Genomic DNA, 12,459 nt, shown 5'->3' with positions numbered 1-12,459 from the left:
TATTATCCCACATAATTGCCTGTCATTCTAATCAATCCAACCCTTTCTCTTGTGGATTCTTAAACCATTTTATTGTTTATTATGATTTTAATCCTAGATATTTCAGTGCACCACAATGCACACCCTGCCTTTCCCAAATATTTCACACTTTGGAGATCTGGAGGAAACCCTATCTAGGCTGTCTAGCATCCGCTATGTGTGAATCATATTACATTCAGTATATAATGTAATCGAAACTACTTCTGGCATAGTCCATATTTTCAAATGATAATGAGAAAAAGAAGTCTCAGATTAATAAAATCGCTCACCTATGACATCAGGACTAGGAAGTGACAGAGTCGGGATTGGAACCCAGGCTTCTCTGGTTCCATATTGTGCTCTTTCCATTTCTGCCTTTTAGTAAGGCTTCAGAATGGTTATTATTGACCAAAGTCCTCAATTGCCCTTTCTGTCACTGAAGAAGAAATCTGAGACCTTTGACCGGTAACAAGAGCTGAGCGTTACAGATATGTGGGACATATAGACCCTGCCAACCGGGAGAGCTGGAAGCCAGAGCCTGCAGAAAACACACACAGAACTCTCCTGTAATCTCCTGTAGTGAGGTCCAGCATATCCCAGCTTTCCATGGGATAGCTCACTCTGATTCACTTGCCCAAAATAGCAATGCGACTTTTAGTAAGTCCAGGTTGAATTACCATCAGTAAATGGTAGCAGAAGAAATTGACACTGAGGAAGTTACCAATATGCTGTCTTCATTCTTTTTCTAGTCATTATCCTCCGATTCTTCCTTTCTAGCATATACTTAACTGGCTGGAGGAGGAGACTTCTAAAAATGAAAAGCTAGCATTTCTAAGCTGTAAGAAAAATGTACAAGTGCTATCAATTCTATCCTTCTAAAGTAAGACCATGTGCCAGAAAACATTTTGTAAACTTCTAAAAGCTACATCAAGAGCTACTGCCACTGATTTAAAAATACATGCATGGCATCTCTCGATGATTTTTATAGAACCAGTAGTGGTTTGTTTCCATTATCTTAATCTAGTTATTTTAAATCTGTTTTTATCATGTCAGTATTAATTTTGTTAAAATAGTATCTTAGTCAGCTAGTGCTACTGTGACAAAATACCACAGACGGGGTGGCTTAAGCAACAGACATTTATTCCTCACAGTTTTGCGGGCTGGAAGACCAGGATCAAGGTACCTGGGGCGGGGGGCCTCTCTTTCTGGCTTGTAGATGACTACCTTCTCACTGTGTCCTTACGCTGTGCAAAGAGAAAACTCTCACCTCCTCCTCTGATGATGAGCACAATAATCCCATCATAAGGGTTCCAGCCTTGTGACTTCATCTAAACTTAATTACTTCCCAAAGGCCTCACCTTCAAATACATTGGGGCTTCAACATATAAATTTGGAGGGGGGGCACGAATTTTATAGCAGTTCATAAGCAATAGAATGTGATATGAAGCAACAGTCTTTGCTCACAGCAAAATTCTTTCTATTTTATAAATTAAAGAGAAGATAATGTGGAATACTTAATTCTGAATATTCATAGAGGCATAAAATGTGTATTTTGTTATTCTAATAAGACTAAATATATATTCTAGAAATCAGTGGAATAAGGATTCTAGGTTTTATTCGTGGTCCCAGCACTTACCAATTGTGTCATTTTGGATAGGTTTCCAAACCTTTTAGAAGCGGCTCATATTGGCCAAATGTGGGACAATTTGCACATCAATACAAATTGTGATAGTAAAGAATTGTAGCCCAGTGAATAAAACAAGAATCCATGTGTCTTCAATGATGTAAATAAAGAAATGGAGAAACGATAAGGCTTTAGATACCAATCATATAGATGTAGATGAAATGACGGGGTTACACAATCATTTGACAACCATCATAGAAAGAATTCATTTGGGTAAGAAACACCAATGGACGCTAAAACTAGAAAATGAAAATGGAATTTGGAACAGGATTTTACATCTTGTCAAAGAAACTTCTCACAAAATATCTGTTAATTACAAAGGTGAAAAAAGTACTTTTAATATAGAAAAAAAACCTGGCTGACACCAAGTGATCAAAATTAATGCTATTAATGAAGCAAATTAGCATCATGTGCCACCAGAAAAGAGGCAGTGGGAACACAGCATCACTGATGTAAAATTCTGATCAAAAACAATTATGGTCAAACATTGGACAAACTTAAATGGAGAGACACTGCAAAATAACTTGTCTATGATCTTCAAAAATGTCAACATTAGTAAAGTCTAAGAATGGTTGAATAGCTGATACAAGTTAAAGGAAGTCAGAGAGATAGGACAAGCTGGAGCAATGTGTGGTACTGGTGGATTTTTTTTTTTTTTTTTTTTGAGACAGAGTCTGGCTCAGTAGCCCAGGCTGTAATGCAGTGGTACAATCGTGGCTCACTGCAACCTCTGCTCCCTCAGTTCAAGTGACTCTCCTGCCTCAGCCTCCTGAGTAGGTGGGACTACAGGCACACACCACCATGCCTGGCTAATTTTTGTATTTTTAGTAGAAATGAGGTTTTGCCATGTTGGTCAGGATGCTCTCAATCTCCTGACCTCGTGATCCACCCACTTCAGCCTCCCAAAGTGCTGGGATTACAGGCGTGAGCCACTGAGCCCAGCCTGGAGCTTTTTACCATGAAGAATGTTATTAGGACAATAGTAAAACTTGAATGGCGTCTCTGAGTAAATGGGGATCCAGCAATTCTTTGCACTAGTCTTATACTTTTTTTTTAACTTTAAAATTGATTAAAATGCTACATAAAAACATTGTAAAAAGATAAACAACTTGAATTCTATGCATCATTATATATTGTGATGAGAGGAGACTATTTGTGTAAAGAATTTTGAGTTAAAAATTAGACTAAACATAAATTTGGGGAGACTTTAGTTACCATTGTTATTTTTCAAAATAATAAAAGATATTTCTGTTCTTGATAGATTAATGCTAGTGGTTGTGAAACAAAATCTCAAAACTTAAAATGGCCTGTTGCTTTGATCTTCTAAATCCTAGTGTTATTTGAGAGAAGCTGAAAAGTAAATGAAATTTTATTCAATCATGTACATGGTGCATTTAATTATAGGCATTACGTCGGCGATACATGAAAGCATTCTGGTGGTATCTTTTGTGTTTCTTCTATGATAAGAACAAGGAATTATTTTGTGGATGGGGGAGCAGATATATTTTTCCAGGGGATAATGCAATTTAGAGGCTCTTTGTGTTTTAAGTGTTTCTCAGGACTGATTGCACTTGGATTGGAAAGCTAATGCTCATCTGTCTAATGAATGTCCTTTCATTGCATGAACTTAAGTAGAAATTAGAGTCATGACAGGATTACACAAAGACAGGTGGCCCATGAGAAGGACTGGGGCAAAGTTAATAGGAAAAGTCTTGGCGTTTAGAGTTTGAGAGATATTTCCAGAGTTATTGGAAATTAGATTTTCTTATGCTTTAATCTATAAAATTAAATATTTCTTCACTGAAATGTGCATGTTTTACTCACCATTTTATCCCTATTGCCTAGAGTAGCATCAATGAATAACTGGTAGATGAACACATGAATTGAAAACTGAGCAAATAAATAACAATGAATGATTGCAATGAATTATTGTCTCCTCTGATTAACTATTAGTTCTAACCTCTCTTATATTTTCAACTTTCTAGAGCAGAGGGTGGTAAACTACAACTAATGGGCCAAATCTAGCTTACTGCCTGTTTTTATAAATAAAGTTTTATTGGAAAAAAAGCCATTCCCACTTGTTTATGTATTGCCTATGGCTACATTCATGACACAATAGCATAGTTGAGCACTTGCAACACAAACCACATGATCCATGAAGTCTACCATGCTATCTATCTGGCTAATTTTACAGAAAACGTTTGCTGACCCTTCTTCTAGAGTATGATCAAGTGCTTAGAGTTTAAATGATGGCAAAGCCTAATAGGGAGGGCCTGATGGGGTTTGCTACCAGGAAATGATTCATAACAATAATTCAACTTCTTTGAACCCCTTCCAGACAACTCGTAAAAGAAAATCTTCCTGTTTGCTCTTTATGCTCTGCGTTAGGAAAACAGGAGCTTCTCTGAGTATTTAAAAATAAGTAATTTGAAACAGATAACTGCTTACAAAGGTGTGAGAAGGAATGGTGGGACAAAAATGGGAAGGTCACAGGTTAGCAACTGCAGAATGCAATAAGACTACCCCAAAAGCTACAAAAAAAGAAAGAAAATAATGAACAATGTTACTCAGAGTCCACAATTGTCATACCACAACATTGGTGCTGTTGGAAACTAGCTGCCTGAGTAGGAGCCCACGACTACCCATGTGCCACCAGCACAGCTGGTGCCACCAAAAGATGTCATTAACATGCTTTTTCCTCCCTTTTACTTCCCAGGCTCCCATCAGTTCCCCCCCGCCATGGCATCAGCTAACACACAGCCAGCTGGCATTGGCGTCTGACAGATGTAGTTTACAGGCTGCTAGCTTCAGGAGTAGAGAGAAGTAAGAACAATGATTATAAAGCTGAGCGGCAACAGGAACTATCTGCCAAATGCTCAGGTTTAACTTGATCTTAAGCTTTATAGTCTCATGTGAAGATTGTCCCAAGTAGTGGTGGTGGTGGTAGGGAAAGGTGTCATAAAAAAAGACACAATAAAGAGGGAACAGTCTATGTGAAGTCAAAAAGTTGTGAAAGAATATGTAAAGTAAGAGAATTTGTTATCCCTTGCTTGAAAATGTATGATATGTACAGAGAAGCACTACTTCTCAAACTAGAGAGAGAAAGTTGGATATGGGAGAAATAGTAAATCATTATGCCTAATTTATAAACAAGAAATATATCTCATTATGAGATTTTACCATACTTTGTTCATTTTAGGAGTAATATGCTTCACCAATAGCCAGATTTCAGCCACATAGGCCAAGTATCTGAAAAAGGAACCAAAGGAAGTTTCAGTGTTTATGATGACTCAGATTGATTAGCAATGGCTGCCTGCAGATCTGAATGGTGCAGGATTCTGAGCAACTTCTAGGTTCTTGGGAAAGAGTACCAGATTTGATTCATGATGCCTACCACTGGCATAGAAATGAGACAACGTGTCCTGTGTTTGCCACCATAATTTATAATAGTATACATACACGAGAATGTTCAATGATTTAGTCATTTGTGATGACAGCAAAAGGATTTGTTGAGAATATATTCTATGACAAGGTACGTCTTCAATATATAGTTTTATAGAAAAAACAAGCAGTTTATTAAAAAATAATTCTACAATGGGTTCTTGGCTTAGTCTCCGATTGTTCTTTGTTGAAAGAAGTGGTGACAGCATGGATAAGTGTGATTGTTCTGACTCAGGTATCCTTCCTAGATTACATGCTGCATCCCTTGCAGAGGATCTTGTACAGGCAAGATATGTTGCTTTAGGACACCTCTTCAGAAATTCATTGTATAGAAGTATAAATTTTAGTCCACAAAAATCAGATAAGAATCAAATATATCTTTTTTTATTTGTTAACTTGATTTTTACATTGTTCCAACTATCTTGGTTGTAAGCACGAAAGCAAAACCAAGTGAATTAAGAGCATCATTCTCAGCAAACTGACACAAGAACAGAAAATCAAACGCCACATGTTCTCACTCATAGGTGGGTGTTGAACAATGAGAACACATGGACACAGGGAGGGGAGCACTATACACTGGGGTCTGTTGGGGGGAGGGGGGGGGACAGAGGGGGTGGGGAGTTGGGGAGGGATAGCATGGGGAGAAATGCCAGATATAGGTGAAGGGGAGGAAGGCAGCAAATCACACTGCCACGTATGCACCTATGCAACAACCTTGCATGTTTTTCACATGTACCCCAAAACCTAAAATGCAATAAAAAAAAAAAAGAGCATCACCACACATATTTCTCAGGGTGGATTTTAGAATAACAGAGACAATGCTGAGTCCTGGGGAGGCTGATGTTTTATGGCATTTACTGAGTCCTTCAATGTTGTTGTCTTGTCTACAAGTCCCCTTTGGGTCTTGGGTACACATGGTGAGTTAACTGATCCATGTCATACTGAGGTATGAAAAATTTCTGGGACATCATCAAGAGCTATAAACACACACACACACACACACACACACACACACACACACAGCTATTTCTCTCCAGCCTCCAGTTGCTTTTTCTTATCATCCTGGAGCCTCAACTGATAAGCAAAGCATACATCCTCACAGCTCTGCTTCCATAAACCAATTTTGATCTTTTATCTGCTTCATAGAGGTGGCCAGGAAGGAGATGGGACTTTAGGGACCTCGACTGCTGCTGCATTCTTGCTCATTCCCTCCAACTCGATTTCCCTAGTTTTGGAAGTTGGGGAGCATTGACTACTTGAATTGTGATGTGGGGAGAGTAAGGGTAAAAAGTAAGAATATTCTCAACATATTTGTTTCTACAGTTACCAAAACAGTAGCCTTTAATTACTTAAGCTTTACATAGTAATGCAGAAATTGCAGGTCAGACATGTTTTTTTCAGATCTTCCTGTTCACTTCCTTATGTCCCTCTTTGGTTTCCCTTTCACAGAAGAGGAAGTAATTGACTGAATGATCTGGGTTAATACCTTCATTCTGTAGATGAGAAAGCAAATAGACCAAGTTAACCCAAAATTCACACAACTGATTTGTGGCAGAGCCAAAGACTTGGTTCCTGAGGTCAGAATATTTCTTCCACAGCTTTGTCTCTCCAAATATGGGGAGCATTAAAAAAAATGGAGGGAAATGACTTGAATCAACATTTTACAAAAGAAGATACACAAACATCCAGCAGTGCATGGTTAACTAACAAGTTAATTAAGTTCATTGCTCTTTAAAGAAATGTAAGTTAAAACTAGCAAGTTAAGCCATTCCATACTCACTGGTATGACAAAAATAAAAGAGACTAAATGCCAACTACTCAAAGGGATATGGAGCAATTAGACCTCTTACACACTGTGGTGGGAGCATAAAGATGTTTGGTGATGTCATATGAATTTAAATCTATACTTACCAGATGACTCAGCAATCCTATGCTTCTAGATATTTATGTGAGAAATAAGAACAGATATCTACAAAAATTAATATAAGAATGTTCATAACATCCATATGCATAATGGCCTAAAACTTAAAAAAAAAAAACCTGTACATCTATGAACAGAAGAATCTAATACAGTTCTAGTATATTCATACTTTGGAATAATATTTGCAAGAACAAACTTCTTAAATCTACAACAATGTGGCTGGATTTCGAATATATGATGAGGTAAGCAAACCACACACAAACATATACACACACATAAACACTTACACACACACATTTTGTATAATTCCATTTGTATAAAGCCCAAGGACAGGAAAATATAACCAATAATGACAAAAGTTATCTCTGAGCAAAAGTGAGAGTTTAGCAAGGAGCACTAGGGAACATTCTCAGATAATAGAATTGTTCCATATTTTATTTCTGGTGATAATGACCAGGTGTGTTCAGTTGGGTCAAATGAGTTAAAATCATGATAAACTCAATACCCAGGATCTGGACATTTTATTTTGTATAAATTATGTGCAGTAAAAAAAAAATACCAGAAATACAAACCACCATGGCAAGTGTATACCTATGTAACAAATCTGCACGTTCTGCACATGTATCCCAGAATTTAAAGTATAATAATAAAAAGCATGTCTACATGATTAAAGTGACAAAAAGATGACTTTTCAAAACAAATAAACCCAGAAATAAAGTAATATAACAGTGGTATTAAAAAAAGTGTAAGATCCTAGGCCAACTCTGGGCACAGTACCCGTGAGTGAGCCCTGCTTCTCAAGGAGAAAAATGCAAACGAATAACAATAACAAAAGTAAGATCCTGAAATGAATCTGGGGAGAGATACAGAGGTGGCTTCTTTAACCCTGCCAATCAGAGATTCTAATAAGGTAAGTCTTGGCAGAGCTGAGAAACCTGCCTGGTAATAAGCCGCCGTAGGTGTTTCTGACACAGACATATAGAGGACCACAATTTTTGAGAAACATCACTACTCACTTTACTGCTGAGAAATATTTTTAACACTATTTTTAATATTTTCCTTTCATTGTCTGTTTTCTACTTCTGTGATACTGGATAACTTTTCTCCACATTTCAGCATTTATACTAGTCTAAAACAATCCTGTCCCATAGTCTGAATATCTGGGTTGGTTTCCCTGGCCCATTAATTAGGTCTGATTATGTGAACTATCGTAAAATATTAAAAATCCTTAATTAAAACACTGGTAGGAATCCACATTCTCTTTGTTGGCACATATTTGTTTTAGGCCCAAAATCTATATACTTGGCCTGTAATTCATGTGTTGTTTTTCTACTGTTGCTTTTCAACTGGAAAGCATGAATGAGAAAATAATGCTTTGTAGGTGCAATGTCTGCCAAAGAATGTTGCCCTTAACATATGCTTAGTAAATGGTGTTGGCTGTAATTGGAATGGATAGTTAAGAAAAAATAAATAAATAAAGCAGCACTTTGAGAGTGTGAGAGAAGAACTTCTTCATTTCAAATAAGTGAAGACACTTGAGACTTACTTTTTATAGCACACATTATGTGCCTGGTACAGTGTAGCTACTTTGTTTTCTCATCAAATCTTCATATTTACCTTACAAAGTAGATGTATATTATCCCCATTTTACAGATGAGGAAATTTAGGTTTGAAGTGGCTGAGCAGCTAAGCTCAAATAAATATTGCATTGCTGAGATTTTTAAAAAATAATTTTATGAGGCAGAAATAAACAACCAAAACTATTTTAGAATCTTAGAACAACAAATGTTTATTTTTTGTGGGCCAGACTTGGCTCTGTTTTATACATCTTCATATTGCAGAAAATAGGCTAAAAGAAAATGCACTATCCAGGACATACTATCTTCATAGAGGAGGTCATAATCCATCCATGCGATAGCTCTGAAGTCACTGCTAGAATATCCCATCGGTCTTCTAGCATTGACAGTGAACAAAAATATCTAATCTGCTTAAAGGAAGTGGTGATATGAACACTTAGGGAAAAGTAAATACTGTTTGCTAAAAATGGTAACTGGCAAAGCCAGAATTTAAAGTTAGATATGTCTTATTAAGGACCTTTCACTTACGACTTAGATCATCCATTTGTTCCCTCATTTATTCATTCATTCATTCATTTATTCATTAATTCATTAATTCTATTTCAGTCTATAAGTAGCATGTAGTGACTAAGAAGATGTGATTTGCACCTGGAAAGATCTTCTCGTAATCCTATCTCTTTCATTTATTGACTATGCAATAACAAGAATTACATTCTACTGCAAAATGAAGTAGAAAATTTTAAACATTTACCCTGGAAATAATAACAGGAGTACAAACTCCACTTGAGCAAGTATGAGATCTTACATTCATGGCTTGGACCACAGGGATCCCTGGAAGTTTTCTTTATCTTTTTGGCGTTTTCTCTGGTTTCTATGGGTCCCAGATTTTAGGATTCTAGAGATTAAGAATATGCTAACTGGCCGGGCGCGGTGGCTCAAGCCTGTAATCCCAGCACTTTGGGAGGCCGAGGCGGGTGGATCACGAGGTCGAGAGATCGAGACCATCCTGGTCAACATTGTGAAACCCCGTCTCTATTAATACAAAAAAATTAGCTGGGCACGGTGGCGCGTGCCTGTAATCCCAGCTACTCAGGAGGCTGAGGCAGGAGAATTGCCTGAACCCAGGAGGCGGAGGTTGCGGTGAGCCGAGATCGCGCCATTGCACTCCAGCCTGGGTAACAAGAGCGAGACTCCGTCTCAAAAAAAAAAAAAAAAAAAAAAAAAAAGAATATGCTAACTAAACAATTTTGGAAACTGATTTTATTTTGACACCTAAATACATTAAACAAACTACCATCTACTAGAACAATCATTTCACAATTAAAAAAAAATACTGTAAAGGGTATACTTAAAATAATTTAGGATACAAAGAGAAATTAAAAATCAGCACAAAATATATTTTGTTAGTTATTACTATGCAAAATTGTTTTCTTGTTCTGTTGCAAGTTATTCAGCTAGAAATACTTTCATTTTTATCATATTCTCATTAAAAGTGTTCACATAGGTAAGAAAATGAAGATCAAATTTACATTCTTAATATAATTTCACTTGAATATAATATAATTTCACAAAATATTTTGAGAAAACTGAGAGAAGCCAAAATGTGACATCTTATTACCTAAACTTCTCCTATCTGCTGATCTAGAAAGAAGGCAGTGCAAATGTCTGGCTAGATTTTTTTTTAAGTTTTGAGAAAAGTGTTAGCCTGTAGCCTGATTTCCCAAAAACGAATAGCCAGGAATGTCTGAGAAAGATGCTTGCCAGGACCTAAGAACACTTTGTCATGGAGTAAGATGATCTGAAGACCTGTGTTTTAGAAGCCTGTCCTACTGAATTCAGGAGCTAAGAAGCAACCCATGAGTAATGATCACTCAGATTGTTTTTAGGTCTGATTAATTTAGTTAGAAAACACTGAGTGATGATGATGTGCCTTATGTTATTTTTAAACTCTAAAAATGTGACACTATACAAAACAAGAGTCTTGCCTTGCAGATTCTAGTGATGTGACTTAGCCACTATGTGACTGGTGGATAGTTTTGTAACAAGTCCCAAAACAGCGTACCGCAACTATGATTGGTCAGCTTCCTTTCCTTCTTCATTAATTCAGCAAAGAATGAACAGTAGTAGCGCTACAAGGCTGCAACCAGATGTTGCTTGTTTAAATCCTTCCCTGTGACTTAATAGGATATAGTCCTGTATAAATCTGATCCCACCACTCTTCTGCTAAAGGTCCTTCATTTACCTACTCTGTAATCTTGTGCACAAGCATCTGCGATATTTGTCCCTTGGCCAAACTCTCATAACACCACTTAGCATGCAGTAGTTTTTTTAATTTACTGCAATAGGCCAGCTTGTTTCATGTTTTGGAATCTTTGCTCATGTTCTTCCCTCTACATGTAGTGCTCCTTCCTCTACTCTATACCTGGACACTGTCTATTCATCCTTTAGAGCTAACCTGAAATGTCACTTCTTCAGAGGTATCATCATAAGATTTTCCTTCCCAATTGGTCATTTTCTTATAGCATCCTCCACTTTTTCTTCATTGTGCTTATTATTGTTTGTACATTTATTTACTTGTGCATTTTTGTGTTTAGTATGTCTTCTTTTCTAGAATTAAAACTTGAAAAGAATAAGGATATTTTATAATTTTCTCATCACCCTATACCCAGGATAGAGTACTTGGAGCCTCTAGCTTCTCTCATCTCTAGTTTACATTGTATTGTGTTTCAAGTTTTCCCCACGGGTATTTGAAGAGTCTGACAATTTCGGTTCTAAATCTTGAATGGATTTAAAATCATGTAGTGTGGATTTGTTAATAAGTCTCAACTAGGAATATTTTAAAATGGAAGGACCTTGTTGAATTGGAGACTTTGTAGAATTAGAGCCCTAATTCTACTCAAAAGAATGAGGACCTTTTCTAGTGAGATGAATGTTAGAGGGCCAGGATCCATTCTGCTGGTGAAAAAGGATTAGCAAAATCTTGGGAGTCAGCAAAGTAAAACTAAGGAAAGGTAATGTAACCAGAGACAGTCTTGCAGAAAGAGCCAGCACTGAGTTGAAGTGCACTGACTTGTAGGATCAGGCATGAGTTGAGTTCTTCTGGAACATTGGTTTCTGGGTTTACTATGAATCAAGAGAAATTCTGTTTTAGAGCATCATTATTTCATCATCAGCACTGTCATCATTATAACAACCAAAGCTGACAGTATGGAAAGCTTTCTCCATGCTAGATACTGGGTCATATACATTAAATGAATTACTTCATTCAATTCCACAATGATCTTATAAGGTAGGCTTTATCTTTAGTCTCATATTAAAGATAGGAACACTGAGACTTGGAAAACTGAATTAAATTGCTCAGTGTCGTAACACTAGTAGGAGATACAACAAGAAATAGAAATCATGACTGATGTGAGCACCCATATTCTTAACTACTGTATTCTCTTTAAGACAAGTCATGCTCAGCAGTGATGATGGCAGCTTCAGGATCCAGGTCTAGCCTTATGCTTTAATTTAAAGCCCTCCTAAGCAGGGACGTTGGTAGCTACTGACTTATGGCCTGAACTTCTCTGGCTTGGCTTCGTAACTGGAGAAGACTTTTTTTTCCCCCCACAGGAGAGTTCACCTGTGAGAAAGTATGATTGACTTCCTGCAGCAGCAGAAAAAAACAAGAGACTGATATTCTCAGGGGGCAGCAGCCAACTGCCCCAAGGATAGGGAAGCACTGTCTCCAAGGCATCCCTTTTCATCCTCTTACAGTTCTGAGTCTTAGGAAATTATTTATTAGCTAGAACTGAATCTTACTGTATTTTCTAGCC

The sequence above is a fragment of the Aotus nancymaae genome, unplaced genomic scaffold, assembly GCF_030222135.1.
Source record: "Aotus nancymaae isolate 86718 unplaced genomic scaffold, 86718_ANA_hifiasm-v0.15.2.pri h1tg000036l, whole genome shotgun sequence".
In the NCBI taxonomy this organism is placed as follows: Eukaryota; Metazoa; Chordata; class Mammalia; order Primates; family Aotidae; genus Aotus; species Aotus nancymaae.
Note: the sequence above shows the minus strand (reverse complement) of the source record.